This window comes from Hylobates moloch, unplaced genomic scaffold, assembly GCF_009828535.3.
Source record: "Hylobates moloch isolate HMO894 unplaced genomic scaffold, HMol_V3 SCAFFOLD_4, whole genome shotgun sequence".
NCBI classification, from domain to species: Eukaryota; Metazoa; Chordata; class Mammalia; order Primates; family Hylobatidae; genus Hylobates; species Hylobates moloch.
The window spans coordinates 146410146-146427627 of NW_026652279.1; positions in this window are offsets into that span (position 1 = coordinate 146410146).

The window sequence follows — 17482 nt, forward strand, 5'->3', positions numbered from 1 at the left end:
GGTATTGCCATTAATAAAATAAGTTTTAGATACTTAATTTCTCTTTCTCTTATTCTAAATTTTTATTTTTGTATATTTTATCACATGCATAATATACATTTATATGATTGAACATATTTATAATAAACATTTACTATTTACATGGCTGAATATGAGCAGTGAAGAAAATATTCTTTAAAAATAATTTAAACTATTTCTTAATTAATCAACTCATCACATTTTTCTGTAATTTCCAGAGGAGCAGGGACCTTTGCCAGTTTTGGTCTCTGATGCATCCTAAAAAACCTAAAAGATATGTGATAAGCATTCAAAAGGATTTGTGGAAATACAAACAAAACTGCATTTAAAAGTTTCATGGTGGTTGCTGTATATATATTTTTTTACCTATAGTATTTGATCAACCAAAATTTATTCATCCATTTCCCTATCTGGGGACATTTGAGTTGATTCCAATTGCTCATTATTACAATTGATGCTGTTATGAACATCTTTGTACATGTATCTATGAACAACCAAATGAAAATTATAAGAAAGTATATTTACTTACTTGTTTGTTGTTCTTACCTCATTGAGTCAAATCAATGCGTACTTTCATGAAAGTATACTCATGGAGCTCAAGCTACACACTGCCAAGAAATTTTGAGATGTAGGCAAGTGGCCTTCAGGTGTATTGTCCCATGTTATAGGTAGTTATTTCATTTTACAGATGTTATTATTCAATATTAACATATCTATAAAATGTTATTAACTATAATAACATTTTTGATTGCCACCAAAAACTTTTTATAATGAGGTAAAGACTTGTTAAGCTCCCAGTCTCGGCCGGGCGCGGTGGCTCACTTGTAATCCCAGCACTTTGGGAGGCCGAGGGGGGTGGATCACGAGGTCAGGAGATCGAGACCACGGTGAAACCCCGTCTCTACTAAAAATACAAAAAAAAATTAGCCGGGAGTGGTGGCGGGCGCCTGTAGTCCCAGCTACTCGGAGAGGCTGAGGCAGGAGAATGGCGTGAACCCGGGAGGCGGAGCTTGCAGTGAGCTGAGATTGCGTCACTGCACTCCAGCCTGGGTGACAGAGCGAGACTCCGCCTCAAAAAAAAAAAAAAAAAGCTCCCAGTCTCAGTATTTCTGTGATCCATCCTCTGAACTATTTAATCAGTGTCTCCAGGCGTCATTTATCAGGCGAAGTGAAATGCAGCCTGTTTCATACTGTCCTTCATTGTCTTACATATAGACTGTTCAATTCTAAAGGAAATAGGGATGAGTTTATGAAAACAAAAGTAAAGAACAAAAACATGTTAAAGAACCATACAAAATAAAAACAAAAATATAAAACAATTGAAATGCTTAACAGATTTACCCATTAGCATGAAAAGTATTTATTTCTAAGTATTTGTGGAACAAATAGAAAAAGAACAGAACCACATGAAAGTAGGAGTAATTTGTTTTCTTCAAAATTTTTAACAGTTTGATTAGCACTGGTCAATTTTTGTGTTTTTCTTGCTGAGGCAGCAGACATCCGTACCACAAAGCATAAACGAGTGAAGTTTGAGTTATAAAACATTTTAAGAACAGATGTTACCAGATACTTAGTCATATAAAAAACAATGGTCCCATTAACATTTGACATAGATTTATATTTTGCTTACTGGGTTGAAATTTGTAGTTTATAATTCTAGTAATAGAAATACATTTGATTAATAACAGGCAAACTTGTGAATTTAATATAAGATGTCACAGTTGAGTTAAATCATTTGTTAGAATTCATAATTAAAGTCTATAAATATAATATATTCTTTAGCCCCTTCATTTAACATTAATATAAAATGTTATCTCAGTGATTCATTATTTAGTATGATGTTTTAAATAATATCTAAGGAAAACATAGTTTATAAACATAGGATGGTAGTGTTGATTTTGAGGTCAGTAGATGCTATTTCTTTGTTGGGATGACATCTGATTCAAGGGCTAAATCACTTTCCCTCAAGTGAAAGCTCAAGAACGGCTCCAGAAACAATTTCTGTTTTACAAATTTAATCATATTAGAGACATTTTTGCTCTTTAGTTCTTCTCAAATTCCAAATTATGCATGTGGGTCTAGAAACCCATAAACATGACTGGCAACCAGTATATTCTGAAAGTAAAAATAATCTTACGTAACATATATATTATTAAATAACCAATTTTCAACCACTATTTAGCAATATAAGTAAATTTTATTTATACATTCCATTTCCAACTAACATTCTTAGACTTTTTTAACTGTGTTAAAAAATGTACACATTGTTTTCAACTGTGTACATATTGATAATTTTAAGTTTAGAAGACTGTCAGTCATATTCTAGACATCTGAATAAAAAGCAAATAGAAGGCTGGATATACACACTAGCATGTATCTGTCTAGCCCTGTCACTTACTAATCTCAGATAGAATAGTAGGGTTACAAGAACCACTTCTAATTCTACTTCACAAAAGTTAACTAAGTTAATGGTGTTGCCTTATTACAGAATATTAATTTATAGTATCTACAAAGTAAACTGTGTTTGAAATAAAGCCAATACAGTAAAAAATTAAAATTAAATATATTTTGTTCAATATTTAAATGAGGGCAAAGAATCGCTAGGGAGTAATGATATTTGTACAAAGTTTGAGTGTAAGTGATACTTCAGTGTTTTGGCTGTAGCAGAGACATTGCTGGGATGTTTCACAGAGAATTACTAGGGTGCTGGCTCAATGGCCTAAGGTTCTGATTATAACTATCTCACTCGCATAACTGAGATAACTATCTCACTCGCATAATTTATATAATTGGGTTGGGAAGGGGCAAATTTTAGTCATTCGGTGAGAGTCAACAGATCCACAAACCAAACCAGCATGTAGCAATAAGAAAGTAACTGTTCCTCAGTTTCAGTTTGAGCTAGAGTCCTGGCTTCCTGTTTGTTTGTATAGTTTTTTAAAATGAATTTTAATATGTGATGATGGGGGAAGGGTTAGAAAGCCATGAAGAGAGCTATAAAGAAGAAAAAGAATAAAGTGAGCTGAGAGCACATATAATCATGCTCTCATTTCAGTTTTCTTTTGACTCACCATTAAGTTGGATTTATCATACCCCAGTTTTCAAAAAGCAAGTTGGTTCTATTACAATCTCAGTGCTCCTGCAAACTTGAGGAATAATACCTGCACCTACATTTACATCTAATTCTATATATCTTCATCTCTCGCTCTCTTTCTCTCTCTCTCTCTCTATATATATATGTAGAAATCTTTAGTCTCAAAAGTATATATAAACTAGCTATACAAATACAATTTTTGCATATACAAAATATTTCTTTTTCGGAGATAAACAATTTATTAACAGATAAGCATATTAGAACCACAAAACACCAAAAACAGGACATTTATACTGTTCAATATAAAAAATTATAATGTGTGTCTAAAACACCAAAAGCAATGGCAACAAAAGCCAAAATTGACAAATGGGATCTAATTAAACTAAAGAGCTTCTGCACAGCAAAAGAAACTACCATCAGAGTGAACAGGCAACCTACAGAATGGGAGAAAATTTTTGCAATCTACTCATCTGACAAAGGGCTAATATCCAGAATCTACAATGAACTCCAACAAATTTACAAGAAAAAAACAAACAACCCCATCAAAAACTGGGCAAAGGATATGAACAGATACTTCTTAAAAGAAGACATTTATGCAGCCAAAAGACACATGAAAAAATGCTCATCATCACTGGCCATCAGAGAAATGCAAATCAAAACCACAATGAGATACCATCTCATACCAGTTAGAATGGTGATCATTAAAAAGTCAGGAAACAACAGGTGCTGGAGAGGATGTGGAGAAATAGGAACACTTTTACACTGTTGGTGGGACTGTAAACTAGTTCAACCATTGTGGAAGTCAGTGTGGCGATTCCTCAGGGATCTAGAACTAGAAATACCATTTGACCCAGCCAGCCCATTACTGGGTATATACCCAAAGGATTATAAAACATGCTGCTATAAAGACACATGCACACATATGTTTATTGCGGCACTATTCACAATAGCAAAGACTTGGAACCAACCCAAATGTCCAACAACAATAGACTGGATTAAGAAAATGTGGCACATATACACCATGGAATACTATGCAGCCATAAAAAATGATGAGTTCACGTCCTTTGTAGGGACATGGATGAAGCTGGAAACCATCATTCTCAGCAAACTATCGCAAGAACAAAAATCCAAACACCGCATGTTCTCACTCATAGGTGAGAATTGAACAATGAGAACACATGGACACCGGAAGGGGAACATCACACACTGGGGCCTGTTGTAGGGTGGGGGGAGGGAGGAGGGATAGCATTAGGAGATATACCTAATGTTAAATGACGAGTTAATGGGTGCAACACACCAACATGGCACATGCATACATATGTAACAAACCTGCACATTGTGCACATGTACCCTAAAACTTAAAGTATAATAAAAAAATAAAAAAATAAAAAATTATAATGTATTATTGTACTGAAACTATGTTTTTATCCTTTCAATTTCTACAAAAAGTTAGCCTAGTTAAAATGGCTTTTCTTATTTGATAAAATCAAATATATTTAAAGTAAAAGTATATTTAAAGTAAGAATTTTGGGGATTTAACTATGGCTGCTTTCAAAGAGATTGAATTCCACAGAAGGGTTATGCTTTTGGCAATTTACTTTTGTAAAGGATGAATACAACTGATTACACATAATGTTTTATGTTAGACAGATTATAAGGTTTCCCTCCATTATCTCACCTTCTGTTATTCATGCCTTTCTGTATTTATTCTCTACTTGAGTATAGACAGGACTTATAACTTGATTCTATGGCTTCTAAACAATAGAATATGGCAAAAAATATTTCATGTCACTTTCATAATTACATCATGTTATGTAACACTCCATCTTGCCAGCAAACTTGGGCTCACCCTAGTGACTCTCCTCCAGTGCTTGATGAATTAAGTAGCCATGTTGGGGATCCCCATGTGGCTAGTACTGTGAGCATTTTCTAGGAACTGAAAACAGCATACAGCAAGAAGCTGGGACTTTCAGTGCTACAATAGTAAGAAAAACAAATTCTGCCAACAACCTGATGGATCATGGAAGCAAGTCTCTAGAAGAGAGTGCAGTCCAGCCTACTCCTTATGAAACCCTTAACAGACAACCAGATAAAGCCATGCTTGGACTCCTGAGCCATGGAATCTATGTCATAAATGCTTTTATAAACTGGTAAGTTTGCAATAACTTTTTATAGCAATGTAAAACTAATACATCTATCTCCCAATGGAGACATTTTCAAATCTATTCATTGAACAAACCTGTTTTATATGGCCATTCTATGTGAATCAAGAATGATGATAGATGAGAATATACCATCAACAAATAAGATACCATCCCCGATTTTGAGGAGCTCAAATTAGTAAGAGTGAATCATAGAGATAAATAATATGCAACATATTAAGTAGTATAATAGAATCAAGAAATGAATATTAGAGGCAAAGAGTTATATGTTTGTAGGATAAGTTCTTTCAAAACTCTGTGTTTATTATTTTATTATTTTAATTTTTACTTATTCTTTGAGACAGGGTCTTGCTTTGTCACCCAGGCTAGAGCGTAGTGGCAATATTACAGCTCACTGCAGACTCAAACTCCTGGTCTCAAGCAATTCTCCTGCCTCAGACTCTGGAGTAGCTGGAAGTATTGTCACATGCCACTGTGCATCACTTTTTTTTTTTTGAAATTTAGAAATGGGGTCTCAAAATGTTGCCCAGGCTGGTCTCAAACAACAGGTATAAGACAGTCATATGTTCTCAGCCTGCCAAAGTGCTGGGATTACACGTGTGAGACACTGTGCCTGGCCATCTTGTTTTTTTGTTTGTTTGTTTTTGTTTTGTTTGTTTTAATCCGAAGTATAATCCTATTATTTAAAAAATGTAATTTCTTGTTGAAATCAGATCAGTTTTATTATACATCTATTCATTCTTTTTTTATGCTATTTAATATTTTTGCTGTATCTTCTGTATTTCCTACACACAGGACTCAGCTTTAAACCTTATTTTGAGTAAGGTTATATTCTTTTCTGCAAGAATGCAGTCACAAGGCCAGGTGCGGTGGCTCACGCTTGTAATCCCAGCACTTTGGGAGGCCGAGGCGGGCGGATCACACGGTGAAACCCGTCCCTATAAAATACAGAAAATTTACCGGTTGTAATGGCGGCCTGTATCCCAGTACGAGAGAGGTGAGGCAGGAGAATGGGAACCGGGGGCGGACTTGCAGTGACCGAGATTGGCCACTGCCCTCAGCCCGGGACGAGAGTCTCTTAAAAAAAAAAAAAAAAAAAAAAAAAGAATGCAGTCACATTGGTGCTGTGTAGTTTCTGTTGTAACATATCAAAATACAAATGTCTTTACTCTAAGTATCTGGATTAAGTGGTGACTACATCCTCAGGCTTTCATCTTCTAATTTCATCTATTAATGATTTTTGCTTGAATCATTTATTTCATTAGTGATTGAAAAATAATGATTGTCAATTTTCATATTCCTTCCACATTTATTAGTTGAAATTCTTTTGGCAAAGAAAACTTTCTTTCATCAACTAGAGTTATTTGATTACCTTGAGATATAAGTATACAAGAAAGGCAAAATAAATACGTTAATTTTCTCTGTCTGCCAAATTTTAGGATAAGAAGTTAATACTTCAATGATGACCCTCAAATTTTAGAACTACGTTTTACTTAGGTCACCTTGGATTTTTTTAAAAGCATTATTATAAACTTCAGGAATTTTATACCCCATTTGCTTTGAACATATGAATATGTAATATTAATATATTAATAATTGAAACGTTATTTTAAAAAAATGTATAATTTGTCTCGTTTCTTAAAGTCATAATTGAAAGTGACCCACTTCCGGGCCAATAGGGTCCTTCCTGTTAATGCCTCTCTCCTTTGACACACCTTCTAGTTTTGTCAGCTTCTTTGTCTTCTGACACAGTGGTCCTAGGATCGCCATTCTTCTGAAGAGCTGTTTATATAATGGGAAATGGTATTTAGAGTTCACAGTTTTGGGTCTAGTGGTTGGGACACTTGCCATTTAGACGTTATAGCTTCTTGACCTTCTGAGTGGGGAAATGTAAAAAATAGGAAATGTTGAAAAAAAACTAAATTTTGTCTATTTCAACTTTAACATTTCAGGGCTTTTCTATAATTTCCTTTATTCTGAAAAGCTGTATTTAACCTCTTGAAAATGTTTTTCTTTATATTGATACATACAATTATATATACAATATTATTTAATAATTTCAAAGTATTACAGCTTTTTGAATTACTGGAAAAAATAAAGAATTGACACTCAGATCTCCTCATAACTGTATCTGTTCTTTGACTATATCTCACTATGGATATACAATCAAAATACTCTGTTTTAAAGTCACTTGAAATAATATTCTCTGTGTGATTTTGTTACCACCTTAAAACACAGGTTCATTCATTTCATGTTATTTTCAATTGTTAGGAAGTGCTTTTTTAACTTTTGCTTTAATTTTCTATTTTAAACACACAAAATACTAGGATGCCTTCAAAGTCTAGTTATATAATAAAATATAATCAGAGATATATCATTCACATCCTTGGCTCCTACACCCTGATCCCATCATTCACAGCTGATTTTCTAATTGTAATACAGAGATCTACTGACTGCCACAAAATGTCACATGCTACACAACTTGATATTCTTTAGACTAGCATAAGCGAAAAACCTTTTTCAATTTTAGACATAATTGGTATCACTTCTTTATTTTTTATTATTTTTATTACTATGTTCGATGTTAGTTTTTCTTTTCAGCATTTTGAAGATATTATTTACAAAGGATTTTCTCTCATGATTATTAACATATACAATATCTAGGTTAACGGTGTTATTGAATGTTTATAAAATATAATGATTAAAAAGCACTAAAATCATTTTTAAAATATTCATTAAATATTCTTTCTAAAAATATAAAAGTATGTTAAACCTCTTTTTGTTTGTTTTGTCCTTTTTTTTTTTTTTTGAGATGGAGTTTGCTCTTGTCACCCAGGCTGGAGTGTAATGGTGTGATCTTGGCTCACTGCACTCTGCCTCCCAAGTTCAAGTGATCCTCCTGCCTCAGCCTCCAGAGTAGCTGGGATTGCAGGCGCCTGCCACAATGCCAGGCTAATTTTTGTATTTTTATTAGAGACAGGGATTCACCATGTTGGCCAGACTGGTCTCGAACTCCTGACCTCAGGCAATCCACCCGCCTCAACCTTCCAAAGTGCTGGGATTACAGGTGTGAGCCACCACGTTCAGCTGTTTTTCCATTTTTAAATACTTTTAAATATTTGGTCTTTTTTACTTAATGCCATTTTAGCTAACTCCAAAATCAAGCTGTCTTTCTCTTTTAAGAGCATTTTGGAGGCTTTTACTTTCATAAATAACAGTTGAGATGTAATTAAGCTGTGATAACAGTCATTATTTTAAAGTGTGCAATTACTGGTTTTTAATTTATTTAGCGTTGTACAACCATCACCATTATCTAATTTCATAGCATCGCATTTTTTTCACCCCCAAAAGAAACAGTACCTGCTAGCAGTTACTCCACAATCTCCCCAACCCCCAGGTTCTGAAAAACATTAATCTTTCTTTCTTCATAAATTTGCCTCAAAATATTCCTTTTTAATGAAACTTGGTAATTCTGTATAGATTTTACTGCCATACAAATGGGTAGAGTTTGAAAGATCAAGGAACCAATCAAATTGTGACATCAAGGAAGAATAAACACTGAAGAAACTTAGTGATTATTAGTTGACTACAGTTAGGAAAGTCACAAGAGAGAAGAATTTTCTTTAGGGGTATATTGTCCTTTGTATAAAGACTACCAGCTAGTTAGGGATTGTGTCATAGAAATGGCAATTGTCCCTTTGACAAACCATAAAAAAAGTGCTTAGGGCAAATCAATCGTTTGAGCAGCAACATTAATATGTTGGGAAAAATTTACTTTTAAAAAAATGAAACATAATAATCATACATATTTATGGGGTACAATGTGATGTTCCTCTCTCTATATATTGCATAATGAGCAAATCAGGGTAATTATTATATTTACCATCTGAAACATTTATCATATCTTTAGAGTGAGAACATTCAAAATCCTCTCTCCTAGCTATTTTGATATGTACCTTACATTGCTGTTAGCTACAGTCACTGATATGGTTTGGCTCTGTGTCCCCCCCAAATCTCATCTTGATTTGTAATTCTCATAATCCCCACTTGTGGAAGAAAGGAGCTGGTGGGAGGTGATTGGATCATGGGGGTGGCGTCCCCCATGCTGTTCTTGTGATAGTGAGTGAGTTCCAAGGAGATGTGGTTATTTAATAAGTGTCTGGTGCTTCCCCTTTTTGATCTTCTTCTCTCTTCCTGCAACTTTGTGAAGAAGGTACTTGATTCTCCTTCACCTTCCACTATGAGTGTAAGTTTCCTGAGGCCTCCAGCTAGGTGGGACTATGAATCAATTAAATCTCTTCCTTTACAAATTACCTAGTCTAGGTATTTCTTTGTAGCATGGTGAAAACAGACTAATACAGTCACCCTCCTGAGCAATCAAGCAATTGATTATTCCTTCTATCTAATTGTAACTTTGTATCCTTGACCAGCTTCTCTTCATCCTTACCTCTCCGCTGTTATCCCCTACCTCAGCCTCTAGGTAACCATCATTCTACTCTCTGCTTCTATAAGATCAACTTTTTTAGATTCCATATATGAGAAAGATCATGTGATATTTGTCTTTCTGTGTTGGGCTTATTTTATTTGACATTATGCACTCCTATCTCATTCGTGTTGTTGCAAATGACAGGATTTCATTCTTTTTCACAGATGAATAGTATTCCATTGTATAAGTATACATATTTTTTATACATTCATCTGCTGTAGGAGACCTAGGTTGATTCCATATCTTGATTATTATGATGGGAAATTTTTTAATCTAAAAATGTAAGAATAGGCTGGGCGCAGTGGCTCACGCTTGTAATCCCAGCACTTTGGGAGGCCGAGGCGGGCGGATCACGAGGTCAGGAGATTGAGACCACAGTGAAACCCCTTCTCTACTAAAAAAATACAAAAAATTAGCCAGGTGTGGTGGCGGGCACCTGTAGTCCCAGCTACTCCGAGAGGCTGAGGCAGGAGAATGACGTGAATCCGGGAGGCGGAGCTTGCAGTGAGCTGAGATTGCGCCACTGCACTCCAGCCTGGGTGACACAGCGAGACTCCGTCTCAAAAAAAAAAAAAAAAAAAAAATGTAAGAATAGAGAGTTTTCTAACATGAAAACATTAATATTAGTTTTAAAGAATTAGAAAATGTCAGAATAGTTATAATGAACCAATCATGGTTTTAAAACTATTTTCTAATCAGTGTGTTTTTTTATTATTAAGAAATTATCTTTTTTAACTATAAATTCTTAGTTTTCTTCTATGTTAGTTTGAATGTAACTTGTATTTCCAAATTAACAGTATCAGGATTCATAGAGATTGAGTACCCAAATATTGATTGAATTATCTCATTTTCTGTCTTTGTAACTTTGTCAAACAACAGTATCTTGAACCTCAATGATCTTGTGCATTAAAGAATGATAATGTTTATACTTCATTATAATGTAGTAGGAATAAGGGAGAAAAATAATACATTTTAATTCTAATAATTTTCTTTTCACATTTTACGTATCTGAAACTAGGGTGCAAGTTATAATTGATAGCATCTTATAATTAATTGAATAGATGTCTTCTTTGTTATTTAGGTGTATTTCACAAATGGTAAACTTTTGGTTTGAAGTAATGCAGTGCACATATTGCCTAATATGATACTTATCACATAGTAGGAATTCTATAAATGGCAATGATATGATTTGGCTATGTTCCCACCCAAATCTCATCTTGAATTGTAGTTCCCATTATCCCCATGTGTCATGAGAGGGACCTGGTAGGAGGTAATTGAATCATGGGAGCAGATACCCTATGGAGTTTTCATGACAGTGAGTGCTTTCTCACAAGATCTGATGGTTTTATAAGGGACTTTTCCCCCTATGTTTAGTACTTCTCTCCGCTGCCGCCTTGTGAAGAAGATGTGTTTGCTTCTCCTTCCTCCATGATGTGAGTTTCCTGAGGCCTTCCCAGCCAGGCAGAACTGTGAGTTGAACTTCTTTCCTTTATAAGTTACCCAGTCTCAGGTATTTCTCCATAGCAGCATTAAAAGGAATTAATGCAGACAATATCTATTATGCCAGACTTCGTTCTTTTTCTTCTGTGACCAGGCACCTGCAAGGGTAGTGTCAAGAATCTGCTGAACTGTTGGTTCTTTATTCAAGCGTATCTATTCTATGTCAATATTAAAGAAAGATGTGTCCAGCAAATAAACAAACCAACCAAACAAAAACTGAGTTTTATTCATGTTTGCCTAAATGATTTCTAATTAAAGATCTCATCCCTAGGAATGTCATTTTAGGAATCTCAGCCTTGGAAAAAAAATGTCACAGACATCTGCATGTGTGTGTATTATCCTTACTAATAAACTATAATGTCCATGAAGACAGGCATTATGATATGCATCATTAGATCTGTAATAACACAATTTTGACTTGCATATTCTAGGTAACCAATTCTAACTAATACACATTTGAACTTAAGTTCTGAAATAAAACAAACCAATTAAGTAATGCAATCATGAAAAGACATGGAAGAAACTTCAATGCATATTACTAAGTGAAAGAAGCCTACATGAAAAGGCTCAGATGTATGACACCAACTGCATGACATTCTCAGAAAGGCAAATCTATGAAGATAGTAAAAGAATCTGTGATTGTCAGGGAATAGTGAGAAGGAAGGAAGCAGAACACAGAGGATTTTCAGGGCAGTGAAAAGAATGTTTATGATACTCCAGTTGTGAATACATGTCATTATACATTTGGACAATTCATCAGTTACATTCTCTGTATTTTCCATTCACTTTTGCTGTGAACCTAAAACTGGTCTAAAAATGTTTATTATGGAATAAAACAAATTCAGAAAAATATACTATATAAAAGCAATTTTTTGAATATTGAGCAAATACACACAGCATTTATAAAAATAAGAAAGGCATAAAAATCATGCAACAACAAATACCCTATTCCTATTAACCGGTCTAAAAATATTTTAATTATTTTAAATACATTATGGATTCCTTACCTATTCTATTTCCTTTGTCTTTGTGTTTTATTATAGCTTTTCTTGATTTTATCAGGTTTTTACCCATAAATAATATGTTATTTATTTGTGCATGTTTTTAAATACTGCATAAAAGAAACACAGTGCACGTGTATTTTGTTTCTGCCTCTGATCAAGACATTACCTTGTGCTTGTTATATATATGTATATTTTAAATACAAGTGAAAAAAGCCCTATTAGTATTGTAATTTGTTTACATAATCTAGATATATTATGATGAGTCAATTATTAGACATATCTCATGCTATTTGTCCTCCTGTCTTAGTTTGAATGGAAGAAGGTGTCTCCTCCACCGTGGAACTAGAGAAGGGGGATGGCACTTTCTCTTGACTAAGTTCCAAGCTAGATGGCTACATATGAGAATATACTGAGGTCTCACTTCTGCTCCTTGATGTTAGACAGGGGGGAAAACATGAACATCATCCTATTATATGTGCATAGTGAAAGATTCAAAGAGTAATTTATGCTTAAATGTTTTTTTTTAATTTAACACGGGGTTAACCAGTAATAGCAAGATGTCTTACTATACTTTCTCCTAGACCCTTTCTGTGGAGAGCACAACTGATTCTGTTCTCAGTGGACTCTGCTTACGTGACATGACAATCCATGTTGACTGGCCATTGTAGAGTGGCTTCTCAAAGGGGTAGCATATTTTTAAAAAATGATTTAATAATCAAAGTGGTACAAAAAACCCTTCATATTCCTGAATCATTTTGAGATGCTAGAAATTTCTTCAAAATGAAGAGATGAAAAAAGTCTTCTCTAATATTTGTTTCAGTAATTGTTTAGATTACAAGTGACAAAAAAAACAAAATGGGTAATGTTTTATCCCTGGACCAGTTCTCTGATGCAGACATATTAGTTACTGTAAACACCTGAATCGTGTTCTCATACCTGAAGTTTAAAGGGCAGAATACTGAGTTTAAAATTACCCATTCCAACTCCATCATTGGAACAGGGGAAATAGTTCCTCGAAGTAGAGAAATATACTGAATTGCTGGATTATCCATGTTTAGAGGCTCAGGACCAAATCTGTCACTTACGTTAAGATTAATGTATTGTCTTTATTTTATAACTGAACTAAAAGATGTAAACTATTTTACCCATTTGGGTAAGGAATGGGAGGACATTGGGCAAGGAATGTTCTTAGTTTACATTGTTTTATTTTTTTCTGTTTTGTTTTGTCAGTCTCTGGCAACAACCTTAGGTTGAATCAATTCCCAGTTTCAGGTGCTCTGGTCACCCCTGTGAGCAGGAAGACAGTATTGGATTTGCTTTTGAATGTTCTCTCTCTCTTGTTCTTTCTGTTATTTACCATCCTGTACTATTATACCTTGGATTATCTATTATGAAAGAGTTATTGGTAGACTCCCATTCCTAGATGGCCAAGTAAAGACAAGGGATTAACCTAAGCAATCGATTAAAAAATAAAATCCAACTTTAAAAACATTTTCTCAAATCCTGTAGGCCAATGAAACTGACAATTCAGCTCATAGATTCAGCATGATGACACTTCAGATAAACACAAACACGATGGGAAGGGGCTGTTTTCTGAGATATGCAGGGAGACAAGTCTACTTTTCTTTCTCTTTTCACGCATGTGAATAACCTCTTAGAGAGGTCGGAAGTGGAAATATGTCCGTGCCAGCACAGCCTTATAAAATTAGAGAAACGGTCTCAAAGACGTGTAATTTCAATGGTGTCTGCTTCTTGTTAATTAGCTTGGGAAAATGAGATCTGTTGACATTGTTTTTAATGGCCTTTTAAAATGGTTCTGTGGTCACTGGCCTGTTTAAAGAAAGGTCTCCTCACTAACTGAGTGTCTTGTCTTGCCACGGACTATTAGTAACAAGTCAGTATGTCTGACTTATATCTAACATCCTTCTACAACTTAACGAATGATCAGTAATTAGAATTATTCTTCACATTTTAGCATCATCTTTAACTTTTGCTTAAGGCTTTTATTCTGTAGTAGAATTGTTGAGATATTCTTTATATACTTTATTAAAATATTAGAAGTAAATATTTCTGGTAGAATATAGAACCTGAACAAAATTCTATTAATATATCTTTCACACACACACACACACACACACACACACACACTTTAATAGGTATGTTTCATGCATTAGGAAAACTTTCAACAACACAGGATTTTCTACATAAAGAATATAGACCTAAATATAAAGGACTTCTTTTTCCAGGATTAGTGGGTATAGATTTTAATTTTGGACTCAAAATGGACTTAAATATCTCTCGATGCATTTTTTCTCTGTTCTTAACGCAATGAGCTAGTCAGGTTTATTCTTCTATACTCTACCTCTTTATTATTCTATATTCTATAAAATATTCTGAAAGACTTGACATTTTAACCATTCAATGTGAAGCTTAAATTGGGTAGATACAATGTTATATCTTCACAGTTCATAAAACTCCTGTTGTACTATTTTTAAAAATGTACTTTATTCCTACATTTAATTACCTATTACTCTAAGTTTTTTTTTTTTTTTTTTTCTTGAAGGGATAGGCTTACTTTATGCTTTACTGAGAAACCTGAAAATAACTCAAGGTAGATAAGTTGCAGTTCAATTGCCTGTTGTTCCTTTAAGTAAAAACTTCATGAAAATGCTGCTAATTCAGCCTACAGTTCAAACAATCACACAAGTTCTTCTCCTCACACAGAAGTGCTATATGCAGAATTCTCATTTTTATACAACAAATCTTAAAACAGTGTTTACTCAGGGAACAGGAATAAATGAAATTAAATAAATAATAATTATTAATATTTTTCTGTTTAATAAATTTTCACCAAAAGTACTCTTAGAGGAAATTAGTATTTTTCTCCTGGAACTGCTTAGGGGTAAGGAATTCAATGACTGGCATGGCTGTTTGGTTTCGTTGCCTTAGTACTTGGTAAGCTGCTGGTAGTTTTACTCACCACTGTTTTTGCACCATCAGTAGAACTGTCAACATAGTGAAAACAAAAATATTGTCTTAGTAGTATAAGGAAAATTGTTTTGACCGCGCACCCCTGGAAGTGCCCAGCTGACAAGCAGGGATTTGCTGACAGCATATTAAGAGCAACTGGTCTGGGGACTCAGCACTGTCTCTTGTTCTGCAGACTTCAGTAGTTGAAAGTGAGTAGCTTTTATCTCTGCGGTGTTCTCTTTGTTGTTCATGAAAATATCTCATCATAATAAAAAAAGAAATTTATTTCTTGCTGAAATTTAAGCCTCTTGTGGTATTGGGTGAAGCTCCAGAGCAGTTGTTCTCCATTAGGTAGTGTTTCTGACTGCTTTGTTTTTGTTTACATAGCATCTCCTCCCAACACATGCTTTCAAGATCACTGTGGCAGACGCAAAAAGTGCCAAAGGGTCTTGCAATGGCAGTTACAGCCTTAGCCCAGTAGTGACACACACATTATTTCCCCTAATTATTCATTGGATAGAAATGATCATATGACTCACACCTAACTTCAAAGTTCTTGGAGATGTAATGATCCCATATACCCAGACACTCAAGAGAATCAGATAAGAACACTAAAAGACTCTATTCCATCTCATTATTCGCACATCTGTTCAATATTTTTGGAGTTCCTATAGGTACCAAGAATCTTGCTAGACAATTTTGGTAAGAAGTCACAGGCATTTCTTGGCCTCTGCCAAGGGAAATTGAGGTAGATAAATAATAAAATATGATAAATGCTTTAATGAAGTAAGTACCTGGCAGGGTTTCAGATACTATTGAGATGTGGTATAAGAAGAGCACAAACAGACTCATTGGCCCAGCCACCTGGAGGAGGTTGTTAACCTCAAAAGAGCTGTTTCTATGCAGCACAGGGATTAGATTTGATTCTAGTAAAATAAAGAATTTGAGAAGGTGATATAGAAGAGGTATATAGAGGGTAATTTTAAATAAATCTTGCGGATAATTTGAAGAATTGCCTCAAAGACACTGAAGACCCCTGAGGCCAATGTGTTTGGTAAAGTTGAGAGAGTAGCAAAGGCTGAAAGTAATTAAAACGAGGCCAAAATAAAGCCTTTTTTTTTTTTTTTTTACATTGTTTGGCATTGTCTTTGGTGAAATGCCAACTTGCAGATACTAATCAAATTATTATTTTTTTGAAATTAAAGTTTCTTTTTCTAGTCAATATCTGCTAAGGATGCTGAACATGAACTTGAATGTCATATTCCTGTTTTACTTTGATCATGGATGGGGCATTGTTTGGCAAAAGGAATTGAAGTTTAGACTCTCAACAGAGGCTTTCTGCTGAAAGAGGAGATGTATGCTCCTCTGTCAGGCAAACAACAGAAGGGGTTTTGTTTAAGGCCACATAAGCATAAAACTGGCAGATGCCCTTACTTTCAGCAGCTTAAAGTGTTCAGTCTGAACAAAGCATTCATCATTGAGCATACAATGAAGACTTCTAGATGTCAAAGGAAGAGATGGTTAGATGATTAGGATGCCATTTCACCAAACAAAATGGACTAGTTTCATTCACTTTTGGAATAATTGTCCTTTTTTCCCTAAATTTCATGAAACCATCTCTTCACGTTCAACAAAACAAATAACAAAGCTTTGATTGTAAGCACTAGTTTTAATCATTGTCCAAACAGGAAAAAATAAGTTAATAATTGGTTAAGGAAAATTATGTCGATAAATAAAGCTGACTTTGCTATTCAAGTGAATTTTAAAAAGAACAATTTCTATATTTATAAAAATATGTGTAAATGTTTTTAATAAAAAGCTGTCTAGTGTTATTAAAGTTTATGCCTCTACGACTTTGTATATTATGTTGACAGGAAAAACCTGTAATGATTACATTATAATATCCTATTTCCTGAGACATTTATTTCATGTGTGTATTTTTTGTATGTGTGTTTGCATTTAAAGGTGTTTCTTAATACAAAGCGAATATTTATATATTCTCATTTCTGTATGAAATGATCCAAAATTAATAATTCCTGATTCTCGATTCTTTTTTTTTTGAAATGGAGTCTTGCTCTTGTTGCTCAGGCTGGAGTGCCATGGCACCATCTTGGCTCACTGCAACCTCTGCCTCCCGGATTCAAGCGATTCTCCTGCCTAAGCCTCCTGAGTAGCTGGGATTACAGGAACCCACTACCATGCCTGGCTAATTTTTTGTATTTTTAGTAGAGACGGGGTTTCTGCCTGTTGA